Source organism: Arachis hypogaea, chromosome 13, assembly GCF_003086295.3.
Source record: "Arachis hypogaea cultivar Tifrunner chromosome 13, arahy.Tifrunner.gnm2.J5K5, whole genome shotgun sequence".
NCBI classification, from domain to species: Eukaryota; Viridiplantae; Streptophyta; class Magnoliopsida; order Fabales; family Fabaceae; genus Arachis; species Arachis hypogaea.
Window position 1 is genome coordinate 85,939,356 of NC_092048.1, and position 19,407 is coordinate 85,958,762.

Here is a 19,407-nt window from a genome sequence, read left to right on the forward strand (position 1 = left end):
TGCTTGGCATTCTTCTGCTATTTGCCTTGACAGCTGCTGCTTTGCTTGCTTAAACTGTTCGTCCATATGTATATTAGCCATCCTTGTCTCTTGTAACCTTTCCTTGAATTCGGCTAACTGCTTTGTTAGAAAGTCCAATTGCTGATTGAATTCAGCAGCTTGTTTTACAGGACTGAGTTCAGCAGTTGCTGCCTTAACCTCTTCTTTCATGGAAGAGTCGTTGCTTAGGTACAGATGCTGATTCCTGGCAACTGTGTCAATGAGCTCTTGAGCCTCTTCAATTGTCTTTCTCATGTGAATAGATCCACCAGCTGAGTAATCAAGAGACATCTGAGCTCCTTCTGCAAGCCCATAATAGAAGATGTCTAACTGAACCCACTCTAAAAATATTTCAGAGGGACATTTTCGTAGCATCTCTCTGTATCTTTCCCAGGCATCATAAAGAGATTCATTATCTCCTTGTTTAAAGCCTTGGATGTCCAGCCTTAGCTGTGTCATCCGTTTTGGGGGAAAGTACTGATTCAGGAATTTTTCTGTCAGCTGTTTCCATGTCTTTATGCTGGCCTTAGGTTGGTTATTCAACCACCTCTTAGCTTGATCTTTTACAGCAAATGGAAACAGTAATAGTCTGTAAACATCCTGATCTATTTCTTTATCATGTACTGTGTCAGCAATCTGTAGAAACTATGCCAGAAACTCTGTAGGTTCTTCCTGTGGAAGACCGGAATACTGGCAACTTTGCTGCACCATGATAATGAGCTGAGGATTCAACTCAAAGCTACTGACTCCAATGGAGGGTATGCAGATACTACTCCCATATGAAGCAGTAGAGGGGTTAGAATATGACCCCAGAGTCCTCCTGGACTGTTCATTTCCGCTTAGGTCCATGATGGAGAAAGGGAGATGATGTAAAATAGAAAAAATATTTTTATTTATTTATTTATATATTTATTTCAAAAATGAAATAAATTAAAATAAATAAAAATTGAGTGAAGATTTTCGAAAAACTGAGGAGAGAGAAAGTGGTTAGGAAGTTTTGAGAAGGATATGATGATTTTGAAAAAAAAATTTAATTTTGAAATAAAAATCTGAATTTTTAGAAATATATTTCAAAAAATTGTTTTTAAAATAGAGAGAAAAGATATTTTTTATTTTTAAGAGGAAAGAGAAAAACAATAAGATAGCACAAGATTTAAAATTTTTAGATCTAATGCTCCTTATTTTCGAAAATTTTGGAGGGAAAACACCAAGGAACACCAAACTTAAAAATTTTAAGATCAAGACACAAGAAAAACTCAAGAGCACTTTGAAGACTCACAAGAACACAAGAACATGAAGGACGAACACCAAACTTAAAATTTTTAGAAAACCAAAATAAATTTTCGAAAATTTTAAGAAAAATTAACAAGAAAACACCAAACTTAAAGTTTGGCACAGAATTTAGTAGAAAAATTATTTTTCGAAATAGATTTTTAAAAAAAAATAAGGATTCTAAAATGTTAACACGACAATAATAAGAGACTCTAAATAAAAAAAGGAGAAATTTTTCCTAATCTAAGCAACAAAATAAACCGTTAGTTGTCCAAACACGAACAATCCCCGGCAACGGCGCCAAAAACTTGGTGCACGAATTGTGAATCACACTTTTCCTAACTCGTACCACTAACCAGCAAGTGCACTGGGTCGTCCAAGTAATACTTTACGTCAGTAAGGGTCGAATCCCACGGAGATTGTTGGTTTGAAGCAATCTATGGTTATCTTGTAAATCTTAGTCAGGAAGTCAAATATGTTTATCAGTTGAATTGCAAATAAACAAGAGAGCATGGATTAAAGGTTACTTGTTATGCAGTAATGGAGAATATGTTGGAGTTTTGGAGATGCTTTGTCTTCTGAATCTCTGCTTTCCTCTGTCTTCTTGTTCACGCACGCACGTCCTCCTATGGCAAGCTGTGTGTTGGTGGATCACCGTTGTCAATGGCTACCTTCCATCCTTCCAGTGAAAACTACGCTCACGCGCTCTGTCACAGCACGGCTAATCACCGGTTGGTTCTCGATCCGGTTGGAATAGAATCCCTTGATTCCTTTGCGTTTGTCACTAACGCCCAGCCTTCAGGAGTTTGAAGCTCGTCACAGTCATTCAATCCTTGAATCCTACTCGGAATACCACAGACAAGGTTTAGACTTTCCGGATTCTCATGAATGCCGCCATCAATTCTAGCTTATACCACGAAGATTATGATTAAAAGATCTAAGAGATACTCATTCAATCTGATATAGAACGGAGGTGGTTGTCAGGCACACATTCATGGGTTGAGAATGGTGATGAGTGTCACGGATCATCACCTTCATCACAGTTAAGCGCGAATGAACATCTTAGATAGGAACAAGCGTGTTTGAATAGAAAACAGAAATACTTGCATTAATTCATCGAGACACAGCAGAGCTCCTCACCCCCAACAATGGAGTTTAGAGACTCATGCCATCAAAGAGTACAAAATTCAGATCTAAAATGTCATGAGATACAAAATAAGTCTCTAAAAGTTGTTTAAATACTAAACTAGTAGCCTAGGTTTACAAAAAATGAGTAAACTATGATGGATGATGCAGAGATCCACTTCTGGGGCCCACTTGGTATGTGCTGGGGCTGAGATTTAAGCAATTCACGTGCAGAGGCCATTTGTGGAGTTGAACGCCAGTTTTTGTGCCAGTTTGGGCGTTCAACTCCAGCTTTTGATCCTTTTCTGGCGCTGGACGCCAGAATTGGGCAGAGAACTGGTGTTGAACACCAGTTTACGTCGTCTATCCTTGTGCAAAGTATGGACTATTATATATTGCTGGAAATCCCTGGATGTCTACTTTCCAACGCAATTGGAAGCATGCCATTTCGAGTTCTGTAGCTCCAGAAAATCCATTTTGAGTGCAGGGAGGTCAGAATCCAACAGCATCAGCAGTCCTTTTTCAGCCTGAATCAGATTTTTGCTCAGCTCCTTCAATTTCAGCCAGAAAAATACCTGAAATTACAGAAAAATACACAACTCATAGTAAAGTCCAGAAATATGAATTTTTCCTAAAAACTAATGAAAATAGACTAAAAACTAACTAGAACATACTCAAAACTATATGAAATTAACCCCAAAAAGCGTATAAAATATCCGCTCATCACAAAGCAGAGTTAAACGCCAGAAACAAGTTACAAACTGGCGTTCAACTCCAAGGAAGACCTCTACACGTGAAAGCTTTAATGCTCAGCCCAAGCACACACCAAGTGGATCCGAAAGTGGATTTTTGCATCATTTACTCATTTCTGTAAACCCTTGTTACTAGTTTAGTATAAATAAGACTTTTTACTATTGTATTTACATCTCTGGTTAATCTTTGACTAATTTTATGTTCTGAGATCATGTTTAAGGGGCTGGCCATTCGGCCATGCCTGGACCTTGTTCTTATGTATTTTCAACGGTAGAGTTTCTACACACCATAGATTAAGGTGTGGAGCTCTGCTGTTCCTCATGAATTAATGCAAAGTACTATTGTTTTTCTATTCAATTCAAGCCTATTTCTTCTATAAGATATTCATTCGCACACAAGAACATGATGAATATGATGATTATGTGATCCTCATCACCATTCTCACTTATGAACGCGTGCCTGACAAACACTTCCGTTCTACATGAAAGCAAGCTTGAATGCATATCTCTTAGCCTCCTGATCTACGATCAGAGTCTTCGTGGTATAGGTTAGAATTATTGGCGGCCATTCTTTTGATCCGGAAAGTCTAAACCTTTTCTGTGGCATTCCAAGTAGGATCTGGGAAGGGATGGCTGTGACGAGCTTCAAACTCGCGAGTATTGGGCGTAGTGACAGACGCAAAAGGATCACTGGATCCTATTCCAGCATGATCGAGAACCGACAAATGATTAGCCATGCGGTGACAGCGCATTTGGACCATTTTCACTGAGAGGACGGGATGTAGCCATTGACAACGGTGATGCCCAACATACAGCTTGCCATGGAAAGGAGTATGAGTGATTGGATGAAAGCAGTAGGAAAGCAGAGGTTCAGAAGGAACAAAAGCATCTCCATACGCTTATCTGAAACTCTCACCAATGAATTGCATAAGTATCTCTATCCTATTTTATATTTTGATTATATTTTAACTATCAATTCACCATAACCATTTGAATCCGCCTGACAGAGATTTGCAAGGTGACCATAGCTTGCTTCAAACCGACAATCTCCGTGGGATCGACCCTTACTCACGTAAGGTTTATTACTTGGACAACCCACTGCACTTGCTGGTTAGTTGTGCGAAGTTGTGAGAAAGAACTAAGATTATGAACGTGCGTATTAAGTTTTTGGCGCCGTTACCAAGGAATGAATGATCACGATTTCGTGCACTGAGTTTTTGGTGCCATTGCCGGGGATTGTTCGAGTTGGACAACTGACGGTTCATCTTGTTGCTAAGATTAGGTAATTTTATTTTAATTTTAAGCTTTTTGTTTTTGTTTTTATTTTCAAAAAAAAAAACAAAAAAAATTTTGAAAATAAATTATTCTATGACTTCAGAATTTTTAAGAATGAATTCTAGAGTTACATGATGATCTGTTGAAGTCTGGCTGGCTGTGAAGCCATGTCTAATCTTTTGGACCGAGGTTTCAACTCATCATCACAAGAGCTTTTTTTATTCTCATCAATTCAGCTGTTGTATGCCTGATTTGTATCTTAAAGCTTGGCTGGCCATAGGCCATGTCTAGTGTTTTGGACCGGAGCTTTCACTGAAAGCTTGGCTGGCTAGTAAGCCATGTCTAATTCCTGGACCTGAGCTTTAGACTAACATTGCATGATTCCTGGAATTCTCATTAAAAATTTTGAAATCCTTATTTTTCTTTTCCAAAATTAATTTTCGAAAAATACAAAAAAATATATATTTTACAAAATCATAAAAACTAAAAATATTTTGTGTTTCTTGCTTGAGTCTAGTGTCAAGTTTTAAGTTTGGTGTCCATTGCATGTTTGTAATTTTTTTTTCTTAATTTTCAAAAATTCATCATATGTTCTTCATGATCTTCAAGTTGTTCTTGATGATCTTCTTTGTTTGATATTTGCATTTTCTTGTTGTGCATCTTTTCTTATTTCTCATATGCATTTTCAAATTGTTAGTGTCTCAACATTAAAAATTTTTAAGTTTGGTGTCTTGCATGTTTTTCTTTTCTTAAAAATTTCCAAAAACATGTTCTTGATGTTCATCTTGACATTCAAAGTGTTCTTGGTGTTCATCTTGATATTCAAAGTGTTCTTGCATATTTTTCTTGTTTTGATTCATAATTTTTATGTCTTGTGTCTTCTTTGTGTTTTTCCCTTTCTTCATTAAAAATTCAAAAAAATCAAAAAGATATCTTTCCCTTATTCTCTCATAAATTTTTGAAAAATTGAGTTGACTTTTTCAAAACTTTTCAAAATTTAGTTGTTTCTTATGAGTCAAATCAAATTTTCAATTTAAAAATTCTATCTTTTTCAAATCTTTTTTTTAAATCAAATCTTTTTCATTTTTTTCTTTCAAATTTTTCGAAAATTCAAATTGATTTTCAAAAATCTTTTTCTTATTTTATTCCATATTTTTCAAAATCTTTACTAACAATTAATGTGATTGATTCAAAAAAATTTTTGAGTTTGTTACTTGCCTATTAAGAAAGGTTCAATCTTTAAATTTTAGAATCATATCTTTTAGTTTCTTGTTAGTCAAGTAATTAATTTCAATTTTCAAAATCAAATCTTTTTAATTTCTAATTCAAATCTTTTTCAAAATGATTTTCAATCATATCTTTTTCAATCTCAATCATATCTTTTTCTAAATCAATTTCAAAATCTTTTCTAACTTCTCACCCTTTCAAATTTGATTTTTCAAATCTTTTTCAATTAACTACTTGACTTTTTGGTTTATTTTTAAAAGTTTTCTATTTCAATCATATCTTTTTCAAAACCACCTAACTAATTTTCTCTCTCTAATTTTCGAAAACTCCTATCCACTTTTTCAAAATTCTTTTTAATTAACTAATTTCAAATTTTAATTTTAATTTTATTTTTCTTTTTAATTTTCGAATTCTAACTAAATTTTAAAATAAAAACAAAAATATTTTCCTTTTAGTTTAAATTAAATTCGAATTTTCTCCCCCCTCTCTCATCTCCTTCTATTTACTTATTTATCTACTAACACCCCTCTTTCACTCAAAAATTCGAACCCACTCTTCTCCTCTATGTTCGAATTCTTATCTTTTCCTTCTTACATTCTTCTCTTCTTATACTCATATAAGGAATCTCTATACTGTGACATAGAGGATTCCATATTTTCTTTTCTGTTCTCTTTTTTTTTATATGAGCAAGAACAAGGATAAGAACATTCTTGTTGAAGCCGATTCTGAACCTAAAAGGACTCTAAAGAGGAAGCTAAGGAAAGCTAAAGCATAACTCTCTGGAGAAAATCTGACAGAAATTTTCGAAAAAGAAAGAGACATGGCCGAAAATAATAACAATGGTGGAGATGCAAGGAAGATGCTTGGTGACTTTACTGCACCAAATTCTAACTTACATGGAAGAAGCATCTCAATCCCTGCCATTGGAGCAAACAATTTTGAGCTCAAGCCTAAATTAATTTCTCTGATGCAACAGAATTGCAAGTTTCATGGACTTCCATCAGAAGATCCTTTTCAGTTCTTAACTGAATTCTTGCAAATCTGTGATACTGTTAAGACCAATAGGGTTGATCCCGAGGTCTACAGGCTTATGCTTTTCCCGTTTGCTATAAGAGACAGAGCTAGAATATGGTTGGACTCTCAACCTAAAGATAGCTTGAACTCTTGGGATAAGCTGGTCACGGCTTTCTTAGCCAAGTTCTTTCCTCCTCAAAAGCTTAGCAAACTTAGAGTGGATGTTCAAACCTTCAAACAGAAAGAAGGTGAATCCCTCTATCAAGCTTGGGAGAGATACAAGCAACTGACCAAAAAGTGTTCTTCTGACATGCTTTCAGAATGGACCATCCTGGATATATTCTATGATGGTCTGTCTAAATTATCAAAGATGTCATTAGACCATTCTGCAGGTGGATCCATTCACCTAAAGAAAATGCCTGCAGAAGCTCAGGAACTCATTGACATGGTTGCAAATAATCAGTTCATGTACACTTCTGAAAGGAATCCTGTGAGTAATGGGACGCCTCAGAGGAAGGGAGTTCTTGAAATTGATATGCTGAATGTCATATTGGCTCAGAATAAAATATTGTCTCAGCAAGTCAATATGATTTTTCAAAGTCTGAATGGATTGCAAGCTGCATCCAACAGCACTAAAGAAGCATCTTCTGAAGAAGAAGCTTATGATCCTGAGAACCCTGCAATTGTAGAGGTGAATTACATAGGAGAACCCTATGGAAACACCTATAATCCCTCATGGAGAAATCATCCAAATTTCTCATGGAAGGATCAACAAAAGCCTCAACAAGGCTTTAATAATGGTGGAAGAAATAGATTTAGCAATAGCAAGCCTTTTCCATCATCCTCTCAGCAACAAACAGAGAATTCTGAGCAGAATCTATCTAGCTTAGCAAATATAGTCTCTGATCTATCTAAGGCCACTCTAAGTTTCATGAATGAAACAAGGTCCTCCATTAGAAATTTGGAGGCACAAGTGGGCCAGCTGAGTAAAAGAGTCACTGAAACTCCTCCTAGTACTCTCCCAAGCAATACAGAAAAGAATCCAAAAAGAGAGTGCAAGGCTATAACCTTACTTGGTGTGGCTGAACCCAGAGAAGAGGAGGAGGATGTGAATCCTAGTGAGGAAGACCTCCTGGGATGTTTACTGACCAATAAAGAGTTTCCCTTTGAGGAACCAAAAGAATCTGAGGCTCATCTAGAGACCATAGAGATTTTATTGAATCTCCTTTTACCATTCATGAGCTCTGATGACTATTCTTCCTCTGAAGAGGATGAAGACATCATTGAAAAGCAGGTTGCTAAATATCTAGGAGCCATCATGGAGTTGAATGTCAGTTTATTTGGTAATGAGACTTGGGAGGATGAACCCCCCTTATTCACCAATAAACTAAGTGCATTAATAAGGCAGACATTGCCTCAGAAGAAACCGGATCCCGAAAAGTTCTTCATACCTTGTACCACAGGCACCATGACCTTTGAGAAGGCTCTGTGTGACCTTGGGTCAGGGATAAACCTTATGCCACTCTCTGTAAGAGAGAAACTGGGAATCTATGAGGTACAAGCTGCAAGAATCTCATTAGAGATGGCAGACAAATCAATGAAACAGGCTTATGGATTAGTAGAGGACTTGTTAGTAAAGGTTGAAGGCATTTACATCCCTACTGATTTCATAATCCTAGACACTGGGAAGGATGAGGATGAATCCATCATCCTTGGAAGACCCTTCCTAACCACAGCAAAAGCTGTGATTGACGTGGACAGAGGAGAGTTGGTCCTTCAACTGAATGAGGACTACCTTGTATTTAAGACTCAAGGTTCTCCTTCTGTAACCATGGAGAGAAAGCATGAAAAGTTTCTCTCAATACAGAGTCAAACAAAACCCCAACATTCAAACTCTAAGTTTGGTGTTGGGAGGCCACAACCAAACTCTAAGTTTGGTGTTGGGAGGCTGATGCGCATAAACTAGTTATGCCACGATTTAGGAAATTGCACGATCGGCAAAATTCCTTCCGGCAAGTGCACCGGTTATCGTCAAGTAAAAACTCACAATAGAGTGAGGTCGAATCCCACAAGGATTGGTTGAATGAGCAATTCGGATTAGAAGTGTGTCTAGTTGAGCGGAATCAAGAATTAGATGAGAATTGCGGAATGTAAAATTGGCGGGAAACGTAAATGGCAAGAAATTGAAATGGCGGAATCTTAAATTGCATGAATTAAAGAGCAGAAGCTAAATTGCTGAAATTAAAAGGGAATGGGGGTGATTGCATGAATTGAGTTGCAGAATGTAAAGAGAAAGTGGAAATCAGAAATGGGGAATTCATTGGGTTATAGAAGATATTGAGATCTCCGAATCAAAACATGTTTATCTCTTCCTCAACCAATGCGTTCATTGAATTTTGCTTGGCAATCTTATATGATTGGATCCCAATCCCTTGGCTCACCAATTCTCTCTAAAAACAAACAAATTCCCAATCCCTTGGTTTAAATGTTCATAAGAAGAGATGATGCTCGATCACTGATTATACCACACAGTTTCATGAACCACAATTTGGTAGGATTACATGTCACAATATCCATCCAAACCCCAATCCAATTCACTGTGAGAAAGCTTCTCTAGCATGAATCCTCCATTCCTTTCCCAAGGTTCCGAAGGATTCCAATTATGGGTAGTTTCTTTCCCAAGACAACTACCCAATGGAATTAGATCGAGAAGCTTTCTAACAAAATTCAAGAGAAAAGATTGAAGAAGAAGATAAACTATTATTGATTCATTGAATTACAATAGAGCTCCCTAACCCAATGAAAGGGGGTTTAGTGAGTCATAGCTCTGAATTCAATTACAAAGGTATGAAAACTAGCCAAATGAAAGGTAAAAGTCCGTCCTCACTTAAATTCTATCCTATTTATACACTTTCTATATTGAGCTTCTGTTGTGTTTCTTGGGCTTTGAGGCCTCTCCCTGCCTTCCTTTTGCTTTGGGTTTATGATCCATAATCTTGATGAGGCTGCTGATCCACATTCTGTAACATTCATTGAGCCAACTTAGTGATAATCAAGTAATGACACATGACTCAACAAATTGAAATTCCAGACTCATCAATCCTTCAGGCCCAATCCCATAAACCATGATATTCAATTGGGTTTCATACCAGAGTAAGTTTAAGTTAATGTTTGTGCTCAAAAGCTAACTTAAACTGCAATATTTTTGGCCCAGAAACCTTTTCCAATAGTGGCGTTTAAGTTGCAGTTTAAGCTTAAACTGCAGCTTAAACGCCAGACACTTCCAGTGATGCCTTTTGTGGAAGCACGTTTAAGCTTCAGTTTAAGGTTAAACTGAAGCTTAAACGTGGAAATGGAAGAAGGCAGCCCTGGAGGTCGAACATAGTCGAACATGTTTAAGCTTCAGTTTAAGGTTAAACTGAAGCTTAAACGTGGAGATAGGAAAGGCAGCCCTGGAGGTCGAACACGTTTAAGCTCCAGTTTAAGGTTAAACTGGAGCTTAAACGTGGAAGAGGAGAAAGGTAGCCCTGGAGGTGTCACACGTTTAAGCTCCAGTTTAAGGTTAAACTGGAGCTTAAACGTGGAAGAGGAGAAAGGTAGCCCTGGAGGTGTCGAACACGTTTAAGCTCCAGTTTAAGGTTAAACTGGAGCTTAAACGTGGAAGAGGAGAAAGCAACCCTGGAGGTGAAAACTTGGTCGAACACGTTTAAGCTCCAGTTTAAGGTCAAACTGGAGCTTAAACGTGGAAATGGCTCCCTGGTGCATTTCCTATTTCTGGCGTTTAACTTCCAGTTTAAGGTTAAACTGGAGGTTAAACGCCACTTTCACCCTTTCCTCAGCTTTCATGATTTTGGCGTTTAAGCTCCAGTTTAAGCTTAAACTGGAGCTTAAACTCCACATGTGATATTCAAGCTTCCTTTATTGATTTTTGTTGCTTCCTTGCCTAGCCTCTTCTTTCCTGAAATCATCCAAACAACTGCATCAAAGTCTTGCAAATTTTCATGAGAATCTTCCATTCATAGCATTCAAGTAATATAACTAAAAACTCATGGAATTTGCATCAAAATCATACTGTTTGGATGGTTCATTGCTTTGTTATTCATTTAACCATTCTTGGTTACTTTAAGCTCAAGAAAATGCATAAAACAACTAAAACTAACAGAAAAATGCTAGTGAAACTAGCCTAAGATGCCTTGGCATCACAACACCAAACTTAATACTTGCTTGTCCCTAAGCAAGTCCTGAGTTATTTGAGAAGAAAGTATGAAACAGAAAGAAATTAAATTGGCTACATTAGTAAGCACTTGAAGTTCATCAGAAGGGTTTTATGCAGAAAGTTGCAGTATCACTTTTTCATTCTTATCAGGTAAGATTATCACTTTTTCATTGCATCCATCAAACACTGCTATGGCCTCTTGTTACTCTTATGTCCTTGGCACTTTTCTCTTCTTTGTTTTTCTTTTCTTTTTCTTAGAGCTCCTTTGATCCTTGTTTGCTTAGTGTCATGTGTTGCACAAGCCTTTGGCATTTTCTTTTTCTTATCACTGCACTACACATATCCACTCCAGGCATTTTAGTTCACATTTCTTCTTGAGACATTGGTGCCCAGCACCTCTTTGTGTGACTAAATGTTTTGTATTTAGGTTGCTCTTGATAATGGACTTTTGGTTGATAATCCCGGGTTAGTTAACCCAAGTTACCGAGTGTTGAAACACTCCTCAGAACCTATTCATCCAAGCATATCCTAAATACATAAACACCACAGGCATTTGTCTCAGAAGTTCAAACCATTGGTGCCTAGCTTATTTTCTCAATTTTTTTTGCTTTTTGGTTGCCCTTTTTCAGTGGCTTTTTCTTCTTCTTTTTCTTTCTTTTTCATGGCCAAAGACATTTATTCATCAAGATCCATAGACAGTTTTCAATTTCTACACAAAAAATGATAATTCTACACTCTATTTCCAGTGATCTGACTAAACAATCAAGCATGCATACCACCACTTAATTCTACTTGATTTGTCACTAATTGAGCCAAGTTACTTTTGTTCAAACTTTTCTTTTATTTTTGGAAACAGAACAAGCATGGCAAGCACTTGTTTAAGAAGGTGAAGTTATATCCAAACATCTAGGCATTCACTTTATTCAAAGCAATAAACAGACAAACATACTAGAGACTTTCATTCCAGAAAGATTCAACAATTACAGTTTAAATCAGAACAAGCATGCTTTTGTTTGCCCTTTTTAAAGAATTGTCAAGGAACAATACCACCTTGTGAAATTCCTTGTTTTCTCTTTGTTGCCAGGAAACAATTTGATTTCTCCTTCTTCTCCTAGTTGTTGTTTCATGCTCTTTCTAAGATCCTTGTTTCCTTTCCTGCAAGAGTGATGAAGTTGCTTGCTTCTCAAGCACTTGAGTGGTTAGCTCAACTATGTATGGGTAAGTGTCTGAGTCTTAAGTTGGTGTGTGAACACCAAACTTAGTCTTCTACTTACTCCTCTGCTCTTTGAGTTCTTGAATACTCTTTGGAATGAAGTTGCTACTAAGGATTTTAAGCATTTCTGTGATTGCTTAGAATGGTTGTTCCTTTCATATTATTCAAAGGTTGTTGTGTTCAGTTAATCTGTGTGGTGGAACACCAAACTTGGAGTCACACATTCCCCTTTGAATTATTGATCCACGAATTCATTGTTTGGTGTGAAACACCAAACTTAATTCCTTGCAATGCACAGAAACTACTTCACCTTTTTATTGAAACAAATAAAAGAAACAGCAAGTTAGTATTACCTCAGGTTGGGTTGCCTCCCAACAAGCGCTTTTTTAACGTCATTAGCTTGACGGTCAGCTGCCTCAGTTGAGGTGATATTTAACTTTGTCCTTCTCCTCCACATCTCCCAAGTAATGTTTGAGTCTTTGACCATTCACAGTGAAGGTTCGTTGTGACTTTTCTTCCATGATTTCTATTTGTCCATATTGGGAGACCTTGGTGACAAGGAATGGTCCAGACCACCTTGATTTTAGCTTCCCTGGAAATAGCTTCAGCCTAGAATTGTAGAGCAATACTTTTTGTCCCTCCTCAAATTTCCTTGGGGCTATGTTGCTGTCATGCTTCTTCTTTGCTCTTTCTTTGTAAATTTTTGCATTCTCATAAGCTTCAGCTCTGAATTCTTCCAACTCTTGAATTTGCAACATCCTTCTTTCTCCAGCAGCTTTGCTGTCCAAGTTCAAGAGTTTCAAGGCCCAGAATGCCTTGTGCTCCAACTCCAGTGGCAAATGGCAAGCTTTTCCATATACTAGTTGGTAAGGAGACATTCCAATTGGTGTCTTGAAAGCTGTCCTATATGCCCAAAGAGCATCATCTAGCTTAATCGACCAGTCCTTCCTTGAAGTTCCCACAGTCTTTTCCAGGATTCTTTTGAGTTCCCTATTAGATATTTCGGCTTGCCCACTCGTCTGTGGATGGTATGGTGTGGCTACCTTGTGTTTGACTCCATATTTTAGAAGCAATGCCTCTAATGGTTTGTTGTAGAAGTGGCTTCCTCCATCACTGATGATTGTTCTTGGAACCCCAAAACGGCAAAAAATGTGTTTTCTGAGGAAGTTCATGACTACCTTATTATCATTGGTTGGAGTTGCTATTGCTTCAACCCATTTGGAGACATAGTCTACTGCCACAAGGATGTAATTATTTGAGTATGAGGTGGGAAAGGGTCCCATGAAATCTATCCCCCATACATCAAACAATTCAAGTTCCAGAATGAATTGTTGTGGCATTTCATTTCTTCTTGGCAGGTTCCCCGCTTTCTGGCATTCATGGCAGTGCTTCACTAGTTCCTTTGCATCTTTGAAGATAGTGGACCGATAAAAACCACACTGCAACACCTTAGCTGCTGTTCTTTCTCCTGCAAAATGTCCTCCATAAGTGGAGCCATGGCAGTCCCATAAGACTTCCCTTCCTTTTTCCTCTGATATGCATCTTCTGAGTATGCCATCCGAACATTTTTTGAACAAGTATGGTTCGTCCCAGATGAAGTATTTGGCATCATTTACCAATTTCTTCCTTTGATGCTTATTAAATTCCAACGGCAAACTCCCAGTGGCCTTGAAGTTCACTATGTCTGCAAACCAGGGTGCTTTGTGAATTACCATGAGTTGTTCATCAGGAAAGCACTCATTTATATGTGTGCTTTGTGCGCTTCCTTCTTCACATGGTATCCTTGATAAATGGTCTGCCACCTTGTTCTCTACACCCTTCTTGTCTTTGATTTCAATGTCAAATTCCTGCAACAAAAGAACCCATCTAATAAGTCTTGGTTTGGATTCTTGTTTAGCAAGTAAGTATTTTAAAGCTGAATGATCAGTGAAGACAATGACTTTAGATCCAATGAGATAGGATCTAAATTTGTCAAATGCAAAGACTATTGCCAAGAGTTCTTTTTCAGTGGTTGTGTAATTCCTTTGGTTATCATTCAAGACCTTACTGGCATAATAAATCACATGTACCAAATTGTCTTTCCTTTGTCCTAACACTGCCCCAACAGCAAGGTTTGATGCATCACACATCAGTTCAAAAGGTAAGTTCCAATCAGGTGTGGCAATGATAGGTGCAGAGGAAAGTTTTTGCTTCAAAAGTTCATAGGCTATCATGCAATTTTTATCAAATACAAAGGGTGTATCAGAGACAAGCAAGTTACTCAAAGGTTTGGCTATTTTAGAAAAGTCTCTAATAAACCTTCTGTAAAAGCCAGCGTGTCCCAAAAAACTCCTAATTGCCTTGACATTACTTGGTGGAGGTAATTTTTCAATGAGTTCCACCTTAGCTCTGTCCACCTCAATGCCTCTATTCGAGATTTTGTGGCCAAGGACTATTCCTTCTGTGACCATGAAATGACACTTTTCCTAGTTTAATACTAGGTTGGTCTCTTGGCATCTCTTAAGCACCAAAGCAAGGTGGTGTAGGCAGCTAGGAAAAGAATCTCCAAACACAGAAAAATCATCCATGAAAACCTCAATAAATTTTTCAATCATGTCTGAAAAGATGGACAGCATGCATCTTTGGAAAGTGGCAGGTGCATTGCACAATCCAAAGGGCATGCGTCTATAAGCAAAAACTCCATATGGACAAACAAATGATGTTTTCTCTTGATCTCTAGGATCAACTACTATCTGATTATAGCCTGAGTATCCATCCAGAAAGCAATAGTAAGCATGTCCTGCAAGCCTTTCAAGCATCTGATCCGTGAATGGGAGTGGGAAATGATCTTTTCTGGTGGCTTCATTGAGCTTCCTGTAGTCTATGCACATCCTCCACCCAGTGACAGTTCTTGTGGGTATGAGTTCGTTCCTCTCATTTGGCACCACAGTTATGCCACCTTTCTTGGGCACTACATGGATGGGACTAACCCATGGGCTATCAGAAATGGGGTAGATTACCCCTGCCTGCCATAACTTCATGACCTCCTTTTGTACCACTTCTTTCATGACAGGATTCAATCTTCTCTGAGCTTGAATGTAGGGTCTAGCATCCTCTTCTAACAAGATTTTATGCATGCATATGGATGAACTTATCCCCTTCAAATCAGCTAGGGTCCATCCAATGGCGTCTTGATGAGTTTGTAGCACATTGATCAATTTTTCTTCCTGTTCTTGGCTCAGGGCAGCGCTAATGATAACAGGATAGCTCTCATTACTACCCAAGTATGCATACTTGAGATTAGAGGGCAATGCTTTGAGCTCAGGTTTTGGTGCTTCCTTCTCTTCTTTCACTCTATCTGGCATGCTTGGCATGGTTGTTTCAGCAGCCTTGATGTCACTATCTTCAATATCCTTGGTGAACTCCTCCTCTGCCACTTCCTTTGCTGTTTCCTCAAAGGTTTCTTGTACTGCAATGTCCACTACATCCACCCTCATGCATTCCTTTAGTGATTCTGATGGATAGCTCATTGCCTTGAATACGTTAAACACCAATTGCTCATCATGTAGTCTAAGAGTGAGCTCACCCTTTTGGACATCTATGATGGCCCCTGCAGTAGCCAGGAAGGGTCTTCCCAGAATTATTGAAGCTTCGGCTTCTTCCTCCATATCTAATACCACAAAATCGGCAGGGAATATGAAATCTCCCACTTTTACCAACAAATCTTCAACTATCTCATGAGGGAATTTAAAGGTTCGATCTGCCAATTGGAGGGCCATTCTTGTTGGTTTGGCTTCCTCAATCTCCATTCTTCTCATCATTGTTAGAGACATCAAATTGATAATGGCCCCTAAGTCACACAAGGCCTTCTCCACCATGACTTCTCCTATGATGCAGGGGATTTGAAAACTGCCTGGATCCTTCAGTTTCTGAGGCAATTTGTGTTGAATGATGGCACTGCATTCTTCAGTCAACAACACAGTTTCCTCATTTCTCCAGCTTCTCTTTTTGGTCATTAATTCCTTTAAGAATTTTGCATAGAGTGGCATTTGCTTTATTGCCTCAGCAAACGGAATGTTGATTTGAAGCTTCTTGAAAATCTCCAAAAATCTGGAGAATTGGCCATCCTTTTCACCTTTCATCAAACGTTGAGGATATGGTGCTTTGGGTGTATACGGCTTCAGGACCTCTTTTTCTTTTTCTCTTGTTGCAGACGGTGTAAAGGATTGTCCCTGTTCCTTGTCTCTCACATTTTCCTTTGCTTCATCCTCTGTGGGTTCACTTGAGATCTCCTTTAGCTTTTTTCCACTTCTGAGGGTTATGGCTTTACATTCTTCCCTTGCAATAGCCTTGGCAGCATGAGAAACACTTGGCCCAGGGATTTGCTTATACAAATACCCAATTTGATTTTCTAACTTCTGGATGGCAGCTCCTTGGTTTTGCAAGTTGGAAATTACTTCTTCCTTAAAAGCTTTCAATTCGGTTATGTCTTGACCCATGGTTGCAAGCATTCCTTCTATCCTGTTTAATTGATCTTAAAATTGTTGGTTCGGATTAGGTTGGGTAGGTCGATTATTTTGGCCTTGATATGATGGTTGGGAGTAAGTGTTTTGTGTGGCTTGGTATGCTCTTTGGTTGGGGTTTTGGTATGTGGACTTGTTATGTTGGTTTTGCTGGTTCCCCCACCCAAAGTTTGGGTGGTTTTTCCAGCCTGGGTTGTAAGTGTTGGAATGTGGATCATATGGTTGCCTTTGTTGATTTCCTACATAATTGGCCTCTTCCCAATCACCTCCTTCAGTGCTTTCTTCCTCTTGATCTTGTGTGTGTATCGCAGCCACTTGCTTTGTTTCTAATTTCCTGGTGAGCTCTGCTAGTTGCTTGGCAAACACCTTGTTTTGGGCTAGGATTGTATCAACATGGTTCAGCTCCATGACTCCCTTAGTGTTGTGTCTCTCTGATGCATAGTAGTACTCATTCTCAGCCACTGTCTCAATCACTTCAATGGCTTCTTCCACAGTCTTCTTCCTGTTCAATGAACCTCCTGATGAATGGTCTACAGCCTTCCTTGATTCATAAGAAAGTCCATCATAGAAAATGTGCAATTGCACCCAGTCATGGAACATGTCTGGTGGGCATTTCCTTGTCAAATCCTTGAACCTCTCCCATGCCTCGTAGAGAGTTTCACCATCTTGTTGTCTAAAAGTCTGAACTTCAGATCGAAGCCTATTGACCTTTTGTGGGGGGTAGAAACGTGCCAGAAACTTGCTTTCCACCTCATCCCATGTTGTTAGGCTCCCCCTTGGGAATGATTCCAGCCACTTAGCTGCCTTGTCCCTAAGGGAAAATGGGAACAAAAGCAGTTTATAGGCATCTTCCTGGACTCCATTGGACTTCACAGTGTCGCAAATTCTCAGGAATTTTGTGAGATGTTGGTTTGGGTCTTCATTAGCACTCCCTCCAAATGAACAATGATTCTCCACAAGTGATATTAGCTGTGGTTTGAGCTCAAAATTGTTGGCCTGAATGGGTGGTTTCTGAATGCTGCTACCACAATTCCCAGATGTTGGGTTTATGTATGAACCAAGAACCCTCCTCTCGGGAATGGCATTGTTTCCATCAGCTCTCCCATGGTTATGAACTTCTCTTTCCATGTTGAGATCTAGAGCTTCCTCAAAATTGTCCTCAGATTCTCCTTCAGATTCTTCTTCTCCCAGTACTCTCTTCCCTCTTGCTTCCCTTCTAAGTCTATGAAGGGTCCTCTCTGGTTCGGTATATGGAGGAGTTGATGTCTCTCCTCTCCTACCTGTCATACAAGAACACAGCACAGGCAACAAACAAGTAAAATACTCTTGGTTAATGGAAGAGTATGGTTAGAGCAGTTGAGGAATTAATTCAAATAGTTAGTGAGTCAGTGAGTTAGTTGCTTGAATTTAAAGGCATAAAGAAAGAAAGCATGTAACAGAGTGCAGAAATTAAAATTCAACAAATAACTTGAACTGAATTAACAAAGCAAAAAAAAATGCTCAATCTAGTTAACTTCCAATTGGAGAATTGTCAATCGAAAACCAATCCCCGGCAACGGCGCCATAAACTTTATGCGCATAAACTAGTTATGCCACGATTTAGAAAATTGCACGATCGGCAAAATTCCTTCCCGCAAGTGCACCGGTTATCGTCAAGTAAAAACTCACAATAGAGTGAGGTCGAATCCCACAAGGATTGGTTAAATGAGCAATTCGGATTAGAAGTGTGTCTAGTTGAGCGGAATCAAGAATTAGATGAGAATTGCGGAATGTAAAATTGGCGGGAAACGTAAATGGCAAGAAATTGAAATGGCGGAATCTTAAATTGCATGAATTAAAGAGCAGAAGCTAAATTGCTGAAATTAAAAGGGAATGGGGGTGATTGCATGAATTGAGTTGCAGAATGTAAAGAGAAAGTGGAAATCAGAAATGGGGAATTCATTGGGTTATAGAAGATATTGAGATCTCCGAATCAAAACATGTTTATCTCTTCCTCAACCAATGCGTTCATTGAATTTTGCTTGGCAATCTTATATGATTGGATCCCAATCCCTTGGCTCACCAATTCTCTCTAAAAACAAACAAATTCCCAATCCCTTGGTTTAAATGTTCATAAGAAGAGATGATGCTCGATCACTGATTATACCACACAGTTTCATGAACCACAATTTGGTAGGATTACATGTCACAATATCCATCCAAACCCCAATCCAATTCACTGTGAGAAAGCTTCTCTAGCATGAATCCTCCATTCCTTTCCCAAGGTTCCGAAGGATTCCAATTATGGGTAGTTTCTTTCCCAAGACAACTACCCAATGGAATTAGATCGAGAAGCTTTCTAACAAAATTCAAGAGAAAAGATTGAAGAAGAAGATAAACTATTATTGATTCATTGAATTACAACAGAGCTCCCTAACCCAATGAAAGGGGGTTTAGTGAGTCATAGCTCTGAATTCAATTACAAAGGTATGAAAACTAGCCAAATAAAAGGTAAAAGTCCGTCCTCACTTAAATTCTATCCTATTTATACACTTTCTATATTGAGCTTCTGTTGTGTTTCTTGGGCTTTGAGGCCTCTCCCTGCCTTCCTTTTGCTTTGGGTTTATGATCTATAATCTTGATGAGGCTGCTGATCCACATTCTGTAACATTCATTGAGCCAACTTAGTGATAATCAAGTAATGACACATGACTCAACAAATTGAAATTCCAGACTCATCAATCCTTCAGGCCCAATCCCATAAACCATGATATTCAATTGGGTTTCATACCA

At 38.4% G+C, this 19,407-nt stretch overlaps 1 non-coding gene across 1 annotated transcript; it reads left to right on the forward strand.

Annotated features, from left to right (window-relative positions):
* Positions 1-17,233: 17,233 nt before the first annotated feature.
* LOC112739290 (small nucleolar RNA R71) lies at positions 17,234-17,337 on the forward strand. The gene has a single exon (XR_003170222.1). It is a non-coding gene; the product is annotated as a small nucleolar RNA R71 (small nucleolar RNA).
* Positions 17,338-19,407: the final 2,070 nt, after the last annotated feature.